We start from the raw sequence: 15064 nt of genomic DNA, 5'->3' as shown, positions 1-15064 counted from the left end.
GGAATACACCTATAATACGTTCACGTCATGATTACATCTCGAGAACATTCCTGTCGTTGCACAACTCAAGCTTGCAAAGTTTTTTTGTGTGAGCGTTGAAAATACTTGAGATGGACTTCAGCTGATATGAGGCATTACTGTTGGATTTATTGTATCTTTCAAGAAAAACCAGGTTTTCCGGTTGTAATGAATGATTTAGACGTTGACTCCGAGCACTATTTACAACTCAGAAACTGGTACTGGTGTTGCAGCAACGCCAATATCACATGATCGCAGCAGAACTCTCTCTCTACCAATAGTTAGCCCTCATTTTTGTGTGTTGACCACAAAGCTGTAGCCTAGAGGCGATTAGCTGCGCTTAGCATAAAGGCTGGAAAGAGCTAGCCTGGATCTGGATGACGTTCAAAAAACTATCCTGCCAGCAGCTTTAAAACCCACTAACAAACACGTTGTATCTTGTTCGGACTGAGGTAGCATAAGTGTTTTTCGGAGGAACAACAGTTTATCTGTCTGCCTGGGCACTGCTCTGTTCGACAGCTCATTGTGAAAGCACAAATTTGTCATTTACACTTCTGTTTGTGCTGGTAGGCTTGTTTTTAAACTTAGGACAGAGCCAGGCAAGTTGTAAACACTCTTGTTCCCTAAAAAATGAACTATTCCTTAAAAACCTACACTGCCTCACTTTTTCAAAGAACAACGGCATATTAACAACTTAATGTTTCCCTATTTACTTGTCCAGCAGACATTATCGTTCAATAGGAGTCGTGTTTCTGTCCACCTGATTTATGCAAGTCCAATTTTCCCTCTCTTTTATCTCTGCTGTTAAATGCTCCACTGCATTGTTTGGTGCTGGACAGGTAATGTAGAGAGGGCTCATCAGAGCTTTACTGCCGAAAACAGCTTACTGGTGGGACTGAAAGGGGATGAAAGTTTGTACTCGTAAAACCCAAAAACCAAAAGCTGAAAGATGCTGAAACACTCCATAGAGCTGAGGAGAACTAAAGAGTCGCGCGATAACTCTCTGTGGGTCTGTCACTGTGAGAGACACCTTTCGCATCCTACGTAGTTCTTTAACTAAAAAAGCTTAATCGGAGCAGTTTTAAGCAACAACATCAACCAAAAACACATGAACAAGAAGAGCGATGACATACTCTATCAAAACACATTATATAAATCTTATCCCAGTTTTCCCTGCTCACCCGACTGAGCTGAGATCAACATGCCAGCTTGCAGTCAGATAGTCCGCTTGGCAGAGACAGCCCGAGGCCTTATTCTCCACCTGTTATGCTGACATATTGTGAGGCCAGATTGCTGGGAATGTAATGAAATGAAAGCATAAATTCCTCCATGCAAACTGGGGTTCGCCTTCTGTGCACAATATTATCCACTAAGCCCAGGAATTGCCCAATTACTGCTTTATAGATTTAGTCTTTACTGAAAGTCTTTGTTTAGATGACAGTGCAAATAATCTCAGCTTGAGTCATCTGCAGTGTGAGTCAATGTTTGCCTGAGAATTTTCAGTTTGTCCCACAAACTTGACAACACTATAACCTCATGACTTCTTTAGCTTGTTCTCTTTGCCTGTCACTTCAGGATAGACTAAAAAGCATCCAAAGTCAAGAAAAGAATACATATTTTTTTCAGTTTTGTGCCCAAAATTTTTTTTTAAACGCATCTTTCGGCACTTCATGAGGCTCAGTGGTAAAGCGATAGATTGTTTTGACTGACAGAAAGTTAGCCTCCCGCTCAGTTTTCTCCATCAGGTTTAAATTACAAGACCAGTGTTTATATTTTATCTTATTAATTTATTTTCTCACTCAGAGGAGTGACATAAGAGGAGTGAGATCAAACAGTGCTTCTCTCTATCATGTGCATCATGGGAAGAATGAACTAAATAACAAAAAGAAGAAAAAAAAAGACCCTAGGACAGTGTTCTTATTGCTGAAAACCTCTAGACCTTGAGTACACAGGACTGTGCAAACAGTTTGTACAAATATGGAGAAAGTGTGTGCATAGTTTGTACGAGCATATAAGAAAAAACACTAGTCCACTTAATACAGAGAGTGGAACATATGATCGGGATTATAGGAACCAATCTAGGCCGGTTTAAATCATATTTATTGGCTGGATCACAGTTTGTTCATGTTAACAATGACTCTTCCATGCACACAAAAGTTAGTAATGGAGGTCCACAGGCAGAGGCGAGACCTTAGGAGAGGCAAGCCAGGCATATGTTTGGTGCCCCAAAATGGGAAAGGGGGCCCCGATGGCCCCTCATATTTGCACATTTTGCAATGACAAGCATAAACCCCCTTAAACCTCCCATTTTATTCACCTTATATGTGCTTCCTTTAAGCAATATTATCAGGAAGCACCACATAAGTTTCCCTTATTATGCAGATGACACCCAGCTGTATTCATCTATGAAGCCAGATGAAACCGATCAGGTAGTCAAACTTCAGACATGTCTTAAAGACACAAAGGCCTGGATGACATGTCATTTTTTTACTTCTAAATTCAGACAAAATTGAGGTTATTGTACTTTGCCCTAAACACCTCAGAGAAACGTTATCTAATCATATAGTTACTTTGGATGACATTACCTTGGCCTCCAGTTCTACTGTGAGGAACCGTGGAGTCATTTTTGACCCGGACATGTCCTTTGCCTGACACATAAACCAAGTCTCTAGGACAGCCTTCTTCCACCTGCATAATATTGTGAAAATTAGAAGCATCCTGTCTCAAAAGGATGCCAGAAAACTAGTCCATGCCTTTGTTACCTCTAGACTGGACCACTGCAATATCTTACTATCAGGATGTCCCAATAACTCTGTGAAAAGCCTCCAGTTGATCAAAAATGCTGCAGCATGAGTACTGACAGGAACAAGAAAAAGAGATCATATTTCTCTTGTGTTAGCTTCTCTGCATTGGCTCCCTGTCAAATCCAGAAAAGAATTCAAAATCCTTCTTCTTACGTAAAAAGGCCTTAATGACCAAGCTCCATCGTAACTTAGGGACCTCATAGTACCCCTATGTTCCAATAGAACAAAGCACTCTCAAAATGCAGGCCTACTTGTGGTTCCTAGAGTAGATTGGGAGGCAGAACCTTCAGCTATCAGGCTCCTCTCCCGTGGAACCAGCTCCCAGTCTGGGTTTGGGAGGCAGACACCTTCTCTACATTTAAGATTAGGCTTAAAACCTTCCTCTTTAAATCTAATAGTCAGGGTGAGCCCTATTCCATGAACCACCCCTTAGTTATGCTGCTATTGGCAGCAAAACTAGTCAAGTCAGGCCAGGTCACATTTGTTTATAGAGCACATTTAAAAACAACACAAATTGACCAAAGTGCTGTACAGAGTAAAATCAATAAACACTCAAATCTGAATAAGAGACTAAAAACAAAACAACCACATAACACACAGCACAAAACAACAAACATAGTCAAAGGCATCAAAAAAAAACCCCACATCAAATGGATTCAAAAGCTAAAGAACAAAGAGCGTTTTGAGCCTGGACTCAAAGGAATCAATGGAGGGTGTAGACCTCATAGAGAGGTGGATGTTGTTCCACGGTGTAGGGGCTGCAACAACAAAGGCATGGTCACCCCTGAGTTTAGATTTAGATCGCGGGACAGCCAGCAGCCCCAAGTGCGACAACCTGAGGGTCCTGGACGTGGAATAAGGGGTTAAGAGGTCGGAGTAACAGGAGTGGGGCTGCCCATTTAGGGCTTCAAAAATGAACAGTAGGACCTTGAAATTAATCCTGAACCACACTGGAAGACAGTGGAGGACAGCCCCGGGCTAGTATGGTCTCTCTTCCGGGTAGCCACCACGAGTCTGTCAGCGCCGTTCTGGACCAATAACTGATCCCAGTGTATAGGGAAGTGCGAAAGTCGACATGGGAGGAACTGAAGGCATAGACTTTCACAAGGTCTTTGAAAGAGAGAAAAGACTTGATTTAGGCAGTAGCACAAAGCTGGAAGAAGCCGGCTTTGTGCTACTGCCGAGGTGACTAAGGGGGACCAAGAGGGAACATAACACACTCCCACGACCACTTAGCACTTCTTCTTTCTTATTCTCTCTCTCTCTCTCTCTCGCTCTCTCCCCCCACACATTTATTTCACACTACTCCCTGTTTAACCCTGTGACTTCTCTCTCCTGTAGTCTGTGCTTTCCCTCTCTGTCCTCTTTCTCCCTGTCCTCATTCTGCAGGTATCTCTGACTCCGAAGCTGCAGGATCCGGATCTGCAACTAATACTCATCACAACATTATTATTGTTATTATTATTATTATTATTAATTGGTGCTGCTATCATTGCTGCTGTTAGTGTTACTAGCATTATTACACCCATACGTATCACTGTCATTGTTATCATTATGACAACCCATTTCTGGCCCCTCGACCCAATCGGTCGAGGCAGGTCCGAGTCCGGTTCTGTTGGAGGTTTCTTGTTAAAAGGGAGTTTTTCCGCTCCACTGTCGCCAAGTGCTTTCAGGTGGTGGAACTGTTGGGTTTCTCTCCCTAATATTGTAAGGTCTGCACCTTACTCTGTAAAGTGCCTTGAGATAATGTATGTTATGATTTGGTGCTATATAAAACAATAAATTAAGTAATTAATTAAATAAAGAAACCCAGTAAGTTTCAGTAACAACCGTGTATTGTGGCAAATTTCTGAGTCCAAGTTTTATCCTGAGTGACATTGCTTTTAATGGACACTGACAAACGCCACCACAAAATGGGAAATATTCCCTTTTACCTTCCTTAATGATCAATGTATGACCTCAACTGGTATCGCACTGACAAACACAAACAACTTGTTTTCCAGATTGTAGAGAAATATTTTTATTTTTAGGTTTATGGTCTGAACACGCTGGCGGTTAACCGTCAAACCATGTGGTCAAACCACAGACTAATGAGCGAACACAGAAGAGACAAGGAGCGCATTTGTTTGGTTTGGTTTATATTTAGCGATTCTAACCAAAAGACAGTGTTGTGTGTATCCCTGAGGTTTAACAAACATCTTGAATATATTTCTTTTCTCATAAAATGTCTGCAAAGCTGATTTCTTAAAACAACTTAAATTGAGCATTGTTTACATCCATGTTGGCTTGCAATCAGACTCCTCTGCCTTCGTTGGCTCATTGTTGCATTTCTTTGTGCTTTACATCCACTAACTGCCAATCAGGTGAAGAGCATGAAACCAATGGCAGCATGTGTTCAATACAAACAAAATGTGGACCTACTCGTAAAAGCAGTGGTCCACAGCACTACTAGTGGTTAAAAACTTGATGGTGTTCCTTTAATTAAAGTTTTACATTATGCTTATCAGGTAATAGTTTGTGTGTTTCTTGGAAACAATAGTTGACAATCCCACCACAAGGTCCATTAGTAGCTGCTCTGGAGCTTTCAATCATATCATATGATATTCATCAGGAGATTGCTTTTGCATAATCGTCTTGAAATTGTCTATGTTCACATTTCTTTTCTGAGCACTTTAGGGACTTGTTGTCCATGTCTGCCTGAATGTGGAGATTCAAGGCTCATTCTTGACCTTGGAAGCAGCTCTGTGACGCTGTACTTAGGCACAGCGATCGTGCATTGAGCTAAAGGCTAACATGTTGATGTTCAGCAGCTGTAATGCTTACAGTGTTTGTTATCTTACTTATAGTGTGTTAGCGCGCCAACAATTGCTCCTTTTCCACTAGACACAGAGTGCAGCCGAGGAGGATGGGAAAAGTCAGGGGTCGCCAAAGTTATTACAGTTCATCATGAAGGGGACATGAACATCGTAACTAAATGTCATAGCAATCCGTCCAATAGTTGTCAATAGATTTCCCTAAAAACCAGAAACGTCAACCTCATGGTGGCGCTAGAGGAAAAGTCAGGGGATCACCAAAGTTTTTGAGGTTTGATCCCTTCGGGACTTTGAATGTCTGTGTAAAATTTCATGTCAATCCATCTGATAATTGTTGAGATATTTCAGTCTGCACCCAAGTGGCGGACTGAACAACTGACTGACATTTCCGTCCCTGAAGCTGCTAACGTGGCTAAAAAAGTCTAAAATCACTAAAATGACCATAAAATGTGGCTTAATTATATGATGGCAACTTGAGGGGCTTTACAGAGGGCAGACAGAGAGAGAACAGTGAGGGTGTGAGGAGACACTTTTATTTAATTATATTTCACCAGCCGGATGTGTGTGTATATCTTTTGTGTGCGTGTAGGAGGGGGAGCATAGCAAAACCAAAGCAATTATGTGTTGTGCTGCTGAGGAGTGTCTGTACTCCCAGCAGTGAGTCTGCTGCTTTCACAGTATTCCTCACGTCAGTTATTACGCACATCCTCGTGATAACTTGTGTGTGTGTGTGTGTGTGTGTCTGTGTGCGTACAGTCATAGGCTACCTTCAGGGACAAATTTAAGATTAAATACCAGTTAATTGTGGACGGTTCGTCCAACTGGGGACATAAGCTGTGTCCCCGAGTGGGAAAAAGCTGATTTTTGGGTCAGTGGTTATGGTTAGGTTCCAGGAAATGAATGTAAGTCTATGTAATGCCCACGAAAGTGATCAAGGTCAACGTGTGTGTGTGTGTGTTTGTTTGTGTTTGTGTGTGTGTGTGTGTGTGTGTGTGTGTGTGTGTGTGTGTGTGTGTGTGTGTGTGTGTGTGTGTGTGTGTGTTGGTGGGGGGAGGGGAATAGTTTTTACAGCAGCAGTGTTTGACTGTGTGTTTGTTTTCAAAGATAACCATGACAATCTGTGAGCTGGAGGAGGAGGAAGAGGACATCGGGAGGAAGGAAGAGCGGCAACACTGTGAAACAGCAAACAGCTGTTTGCAGCTTCATCACTGCTCACGACAAAATGCAGAGTAGTAACTGATCTGGCCTGGTTAAATTATTACTAAATCACAACATTATAGTCTTTTTTTGATAAGGTAATTTGCCTTTTACAAGTGTGGTGTAACATAACTTTATTTACATAGTGTCATGTAGAAAGAAGCTGCGAGAACCTGTTGAAAAACTTGCTGATGCTGATGGAGCTTTTCATGCTGTATCTCATTTTTAAAACTTTTTAATTACTATTATATTTTTTAATTAATACCATATTTTTGAGTGATTTACAGGCATGAGTAGACTTTCAATGAAAAAGGCACAATAAAACGAGTTGGGGTAAAATAACTTTATAACTAGCTAATAATTTATTTCTTCTATTTTTCTTCTGTATTTGTTTAAAATGTTGAAACAATATTTTTTACCACCTGGAACCTTTCTATAATAATATTTTTGAGTGATCATCTCTAAGAATTGTGACATTTCTATGGGTGATTGTGTAATTTTCCTCGTATTTTGCGTTCCTGGCAGCTTTATAATTTGTTCATTTAACAAAATAATAAGTCAGATTCATTGGCAAAAATCCCGACTAGAGTCTGTCAAACTTAAATATACAACAAGTCTGCTAATATTTAACTTTCCTCTGTCTTCAGGTCACTTGTCATGTCATGTCATGTCATGCGGCTGTGGTCCTCACACTGAGTGGTCAAGTACCTGATAACGGTTGATATATGCACATGGAAGCTCATAACAGGTGTTAAAAGATGCCATTTATCTTTACTGCTGGCAGATTGCATAATCGCGGACCGAGATTGAGATTGAGGGACTGTGCATTTGGTTTTGATCTCCTCTTTTCTCTTCGCGGAGTTTGTCAGCGCTCTGTTTATCAGTGAGGAATTCGTTATTGCTGGTTGAACCCACTCAACTCCCTGATCAAAGTCTGAGAGGTTGGCGAGGGAGGCATGACCGAACAGTAGGGGCAATCGGTGAAACATTAACCAGAGGACTTTCCCCCAGCACCTCCCATCACAGCCCTGAGAAAACAGAAGGTTTGATTTGTCACTTGTTTGTTTTGTTTTTTTTAATCGTATAAAAAGGATTCAAAGCATTAGGACAAACACTGCATTCATACGGACACAGTCCTTTAACTCACTTCCTCCCACAACTATACTTAATTTAAGTAAAGTTTTGAGGTACTTGTACTTCAGCTGAATATTTCTATTTCCACAACACAAAGATGATCATTTTCCGTGCTCGGCGCTACATTTGTCTGCATCTATCATTCATCTTACGGCTGCACCTTCTTTTCAGAGTAATATTTCAGATTTAACAAGGCACGGGATCATAAAATATTGATGGTATCAGCTGTAGGGGGATGACGAGACGAGACCCTGCAAACACCCAAAGTCCCCTATATGTTCAACAAACTAAACCCTAGTTTTAAAAAGGTTCTCAGAATTCTGTCTCTATATTCAGTATAATTAGTACCAGATTAAGTGGGTTTTTTTTCAGGAGACTTCCAGGTAAATTATTAGGAAATAATGGACATTATATTTCCATCAATTTCCTCTTCAATCGATATCTTCTCAATTTATTTGTGACTATTTTTTGTCTCTATATACTTTATAGTTACTATTTATGTTTGGTGTATATAGTTTTTATTACCTTTGTTTTTTTCATAATCCATCCTGTACATAGTAGATGCTCATTATGTATATAATAATTTATCAACGTTATGTACTTGTTCTTGTACTTCTGCTACTGCGATGCTTCACTTTCCCCTGTGTGAGGATCAGTAAAGTTTATGTTGTCCGTCTTTCTAGCTTCTGAAAAAGAAAAAGCAGCTTTTTTTTTTTTTTTTTTAACTTCCACACGTGACGAACACTGATTTCAGCGTCCTCAGCAGACGCTGAAATCTCCAGAAAAACCTGATAAGTGGACCTTGAAACATAGAAGCTGAAGTCAACAAACCAATCCAGTATCTTGCTCCAACAAAAAGTAAATGATTCCTGATAACACTGTAACGTAGCCTTTAGCTGTGATACATCACAAAGTAAGCAAGTGATGGGCGTGTTTACTTTATACCAGTCTCTTCTACTACTACACTAAAATCTCATTATTACTCATTGTAATTGGATGGACTGGTCGGTCTCAAGTCAGGTCTATTCAGAATGTCATGTTATCCCTTTCATAACATAATCATGAATTCCAAAATGTCATGCAGATCATTCAACTTAAATTGTTTGGAGATGTTGTACGCTCGCTAGCGGCGTATTGATTTGGGTTCAAATTCTCCAGAGAAGCTTTCTTCTCCCTGACGTGAAGGCAGTTAGATGAGGGAGGCTTGTTCTGTGTCTCAGAGGTGAGAAGTTGGACAATCTCAAGGGCAATAGTTCTGTAAATAGTCTAATTCAAAATGGTATTTCATTGTTGAGTTTTCTCAGCTTTCACGCCCTTATAGTATTCTACACTGATACCTGAGCGCACGTTGATGGTAAAAAAAAAAAAAAAAATGTATCGTGTAGATATTTATATGGTATTGCTCCACTGTGGGGTTTTTTCGATTGTAGTTGTGGATTTAAGGACTTCCTCCACTTTTGATCATCATCACCACCGCCATCATCCTCACCAGAGAGCTGGTTAACATTCCAGCCCTCCTAATCTCTCTCTAAGACGGACAGGTCTCTTGTGGGTACAAACCTGCCATGTGGTCAGATTAAAGGTTTCCAGGAGGAGTGTGGGAGAGGACAGTCCTGTAGTAAAGTCCAGAGATTATTGAGTGATTCTCTTTATTTGCACTCTGTGAGCCAAAAGTTTGGACCTCCCTGTTTTTAACTACGTGGAACTACTCGGATTTCCCTCATGTCTCTCTCTGTGTGTGTGTGTGTGTGTGTGTGTGTGTGTGTGTGTGTGTGTGTGTGTGTGTGTGTGTGTGTGTGTGGAGCAACACTGGTAATCAGGAATATCCTCAGAAGTGGGGAGAATAATTAACTTTCTCACTCAAGTGGCAGTAATGTTTTAGTTTTATGTTACATGTGTCAAAGTAAGAGCACCAACAAGAGTAGGTTATATCAGTAAAAGAATCTGTTTAGAAATGTGGGGATACTATTTTATCACTCAGAGAGTCGTACTATAAAAGAGATACTTCTTTCTCACATGTTTTAGTCATGGTAGAGGTATGGCTCTAGAGACGGCAACGCTAGTCCCTTGGTCTGTCCACCATTTTGGTCCAGACTTAAATATCTGAACAACTATTGGATGGATTACCCTTAAATTTTGTACAGACAGTCATGGTACCCATTAGGATGAATCCTAATCACTTTGGTGAGCCAGTCACTTTTCCTCCGGCGCCGCCACGGGGGTTGGCATTTTAGGCTTTTAGCGAAAACAGCAACAAAATTTAGAGTTTGGGAGGAGGTCTCAAAAACTGACAAATGACCATTAATATTTCAATTGCTACAATGAATGATAAAAGAAATCAATAAAGTCGAATTCAAATCTGGTGTCTCGTCATTGGTCAAATTTAAATGCATGTGAGCCGCTCGGCCCTGGTCAGTGCACGTGACCGTTTGCCTACGCGCAATTATTATGCATGAACCTGGTGTTAAACCAGAGATCCTCAACAACCGGCTACCGGAGATAACCTCCTAACAGCGTATTCAGATCAGCAGCCGCTCTCTTCTCATCAGCACCATTCCGTAGGGATTTTATGAAAAAACATACACAGGTACAGAGAGTCTGTAACAGAACCTTTAAACACAAATGCAACGGTGCATAAATGCAACACTTAAAAATACGATGAAAGAAAAACGGAAAGAGAAGAAAAGACGAGACGAGGTGGTACAGTGCAGTAACAAAGGGCGAAAAAGGAAAATGAGGGATATGAAAGTGCATGTGTGCATCAAATTTGAGTCATCGGGTCATTTTTACAGTCTGCACGCTGAACCTGACCATGCCCAGTATCACATGTGATTCCGACTTACTGCGGAAATATAACAAGTAGAAGCCTTTTCTAAAAAGAAAAACAAGTCGCCATCTTTGTCACCCCGCAAACAATTGAGCAATCACACGAAACCAAAACATGTTCCTGCAGGTACAGTCTACATTATTGTGGTGTCTGCTGCTTGTTCTTCGGTGGTGGCATAGTGTTGTGCACGAATGGAGTGGATTTGTAGCTATCGGAGACGGTGATTCTTGATTAAAATATTCTCATCTGTGGCTACATATATTTAAATTCAGGTTTGGGGGCCATTTTAACCTTAAGTTCAATAAGTAAAAACCAAAACAGCCAGAAACATCAGGCACTTGAGAGAATCTTGCTCAGTAAATTTTCAGTCCCGTCCAGTTCCTGAATTGACTGTATTGAAAGTGAATGGCCACCAGCAGCAGTGAAACCCCAGTCTTTGTTTGTTAAATGGGACTATATGTGACAAAGTGGGCTTGTTCTCTCTAAACAAAGCTCAGAGGTCAATGATTGCTTCAATTGTCACTTTCACTGTCAGTTTCATTCTCCCTTTTTCTTTTAACGGGACAGAGGAGAGACAGGGGTCTAAATCACTCTCAGTTTGTCACATGCTAGCGCGATGTATCTATTTCCAACCATTTTATTTTAGCATTCAAAATGTAAGATATATGCAGTTTAATACACTCAAACATTCCCCCAAACAAAAAAAACCTTCAGTGTTGATGGTGATAGTGACAAAACATCACTGTCCTATGAAAAACATGTGGTATATCTGTGTTTGGCGTTGGGACAATGCATGTTTACTTTATTTGATGCACAAACGATGACTTACACATCCCGCTATCCCAAAAGCCACATTTGTTCTTTCAGTTTATCGAGAAAATTAAAATCACCAAATCTGGGAATACTTGGTTTTCATTGGATAGTAAAGAAATGATTGAGCTTGACTTTCAAAACATCAAAAACCTCCTAGCAACACCTCCAAATCTCACCAATGAACATGTTATATCCCACGACGACCTAGGTTTTTCAAAGATCACTGACTGAGTCATTTCTTTTCCTGAAAATCGGCTGCTTAGCTCTGCGACTTTAATATACCGGTAACAAACGGGAGGCACAAACTGAAGCTGAGGTTCATCAGGATGCTTCTTTTGGGGGTATTGTGTCCTTTGTCTAACGACTCCAGAGTTTTAGCTTACGCACACCGCTGTGCCTACAAACGCTGTGCTGGCAAAGGTGAATCCATTTAGCAGCAGCGTGACCTCTCAACCTCAAGGCCAGTGGGTCCCCCCCGCCCCCCCGCACTCAGCCTCATGTCCTGTTCACCCTGTTTGAAAATCCCAGGGACAAAGCCACAGAGACACACACACACAAATTAGTCTAACAATATATCAGGACTTAAATATTTACATTTACTGTTATGGTGGACTGTCCTGCCTGTCAGAACAAATCTGAAATGACTCTTTTTTTTTTTGCGCAAATTGTCAGTGTGTTAAGTTTGATAAGTTCATCCAGACAGTTAGGGGAGTCCTTAGAGGAATAGGTCGACATCTTGGGTAATACGCATATTCTCTTTCTGGCGGAGTTCGATGAGAAGACCCACACCACTCTGACACAGCTGGGATGGCTCAGTCCTGGGGTAACAGAATCCACCTACCGGCATTTCTTAAGCTCACTAATTAACATCCGGTATCTCATTTGTTTAATACATACAAAAGCCAAAGTGTAAAAATGGCAATTTGCTGTTTTGTTGGGGGGTTATGTTTCCGACCTAGTCCAATCAGAACTAGCTAGCTGTTTCACCCTGTCTCGGTCTTTGAGCTAAACTAAGCTAACTGGCTGCTGGCTGTGGGTTGATATTTGATGTACAGACATGAGAGTAGTATCATACTTCTCCAACGAAATCTCTCTAAACGTTACGGCCGCACGTGTTCCTGGTGCTCCGTTTGTCTGCACCTGGTTGTTTTTTTATACTTGTGTCAATAAATTCCATGGGTTATGTGTTTTTAAAGGTGTCGTCTGGGGTCGATTTCGGTCAGAGGTTGAGTGTTGTGCGCCCCATGGGCCGGCCCAAGGGGAGCGCGTAACAGTCAAACCTTTGGGCTCTGGGAACCAGAGCGGTGATAAGAGTTGTTTCACGGCCCTCTGGGTTTTGCAAAGATTGCCAGGTAAATTATCCTTCGCAAAACTGGATGCTTGCGCCACATTCCTGTCACCTCGGAGTTACCGTAATTACCAGCTTCCCCGCGTGTGATAAAAACGTTCACACCAACAGCCGAGTCGTAATTACTGGGAAAGTCGAACTTTTCTGAGAGCTCCGATATATCAGACTTAAAGTCCTCTAAAAAAAGAAGTGCCAGCAAAGAAACTCAACAGACATAATGCCGTATTGACCAAACAGTGTTTTTTTAAACCCTCACACATCCAACCTTCCACTAAATAACCGACACTTAATGTTATTACTCTTTATTCAAATAACACTCCCGTATAGTAGCCATTAATATTGTTTTTTAGTAAACAATTTTAACGTTTGTACCCTTCCATTCTGTTTTGTTAGTGTTTACTGAGCTGTAGACATGGGAGTCTTTTGTATCGTTACCTTCCCTCCCACATGACGTGACCATGGCATTAGCTCTGTGTCTCGAGAAAGATCAAGGTTTTTTGTTAAATGTTGATCAATAAGACGTGTCACAGCTGACTTTAGTTTGTTTTAAACCAAGACTGTGATCTTTCCTCAACCTTAACCAACCTACAAACCTCAAACATAACCGTAAAAAAAGGTTAACAACGTTGCAGTCGCTACGAGCGGGTATTGTACTGCATGGTCGGATATTTTTGGCGGGAAACAAATGAAAACTAAGAATTTGCTGATACGTTCAGCGTCAACATTTTTGCGACTTGCCAAACGTTTCCATATTATGTTAAAAGAAAATGTAAGCCGGGCAGTATCTTGATTCAAAACATATAAGCATACTTACGCTTTTGGTTGCATCGCCAGTATGTAGCGTACTTTCATGTTTAATTTGGTTAAGAACTTTGTAAGTGAGATATATACTTTTTTTTCCAGCTAGTGTGTGAACCAGGCTATTTTAAATTGGCCCCATTCTTACTGAAGCATATTTGTGAACATTTATATTTAAAGAAATTGCATGTTACGGATGTAGTATATTGCTGTTTTTTGGTCCAGATACACAAATATGTACATAAAAGTCATGAAGGTTAGAGCAAGTCATGTTACACCTTTTATTTGTCTATTTGTAACTTTTTGTTATTGTTTTCTTATTGTCAATAAACCACATCATGGTTTGTAGAGTCCTGAGAGTGCATTGATGACAGCACATATGCTGTTGCCAAGTAGTTGTTACGTGAACATAACTTGTAGGAGACAGGGTTGATAATACATGACAGCCCCAACCTGGGGCTGCGTGAAACTAAGGTGTCAGCAGTGGTTGCATAGAGACCCGTCTTTACTGGTGCACACAGTGGGCTGCAGTGAAGGTGCGAAGAACACCCGACTTAGGCGGAGAGCACAAAAAGAGAGCTGCTCTGTGCACGAACCCCTGTCTCTCCACATGAGAAGGGACAGAGAGTGAGGAGCAGCACTGAGGAATGCTGGGTAGCGCCCCATGCTTGTTGCCTTTGGAATGCCCCTGGGCCTCTTACATAAGTCCCCTCGGGGCGGCGGCGGCTCCGACAGTTTCACATTGAAAGTCGGCAGCCTCGCCAGACTTTCTCTGAAACTAAGCCACAGACCTGGGCCAGGATCTGCTTCTTTACACCGCAGGGAAGACTTGTGAAATGCTGTAATTACGGACTTATGTAGTTGCAGGAAGACACTCACGCTTAGTACGTCACATTTACTTCTAACCATTATTACTGTTTAGATAGTCTGAGGTTTTGTGGCTGGACAGAAGACAGGAGCCGCAGATGTCCCGTTGGCCTTACAGACTAGATCAACACTTGTGTTGTTGGTGTGGTTTTCACTGACAACTTGACTGGAATTTTCATCTCGCACACGATTAGATGTAAACTCCCACTGCAAGTTTAGGAGACAGAGATTTATGAGAGATCAAGGCTTAAAACCCATCATATGGTCCCTCCCAGTTTCACTGGCTGGTTGTATATTCAACTCCTTTCTACTTTGAAAACTAGTTTCTTAATTTCTTAACCTCAATCCCGTAGCTGCATTAAACATTCTTACCTGTATGTACTTGAAAAATGTAACCACATGTATTTAGTCAAATACCACGCATGAGTAAAGTTTGGAGGTATTT

This window comes from Xiphias gladius, chromosome 4, assembly GCF_016859285.1.
Source record: "Xiphias gladius isolate SHS-SW01 ecotype Sanya breed wild chromosome 4, ASM1685928v1, whole genome shotgun sequence".
NCBI classification, from domain to species: Eukaryota; Metazoa; Chordata; class Actinopteri; order Istiophoriformes; family Xiphiidae; genus Xiphias; species Xiphias gladius.
The sequence above is the reverse complement of the archived record's forward strand: the minus strand, read 5'-3'. Positions refer to the sequence as shown.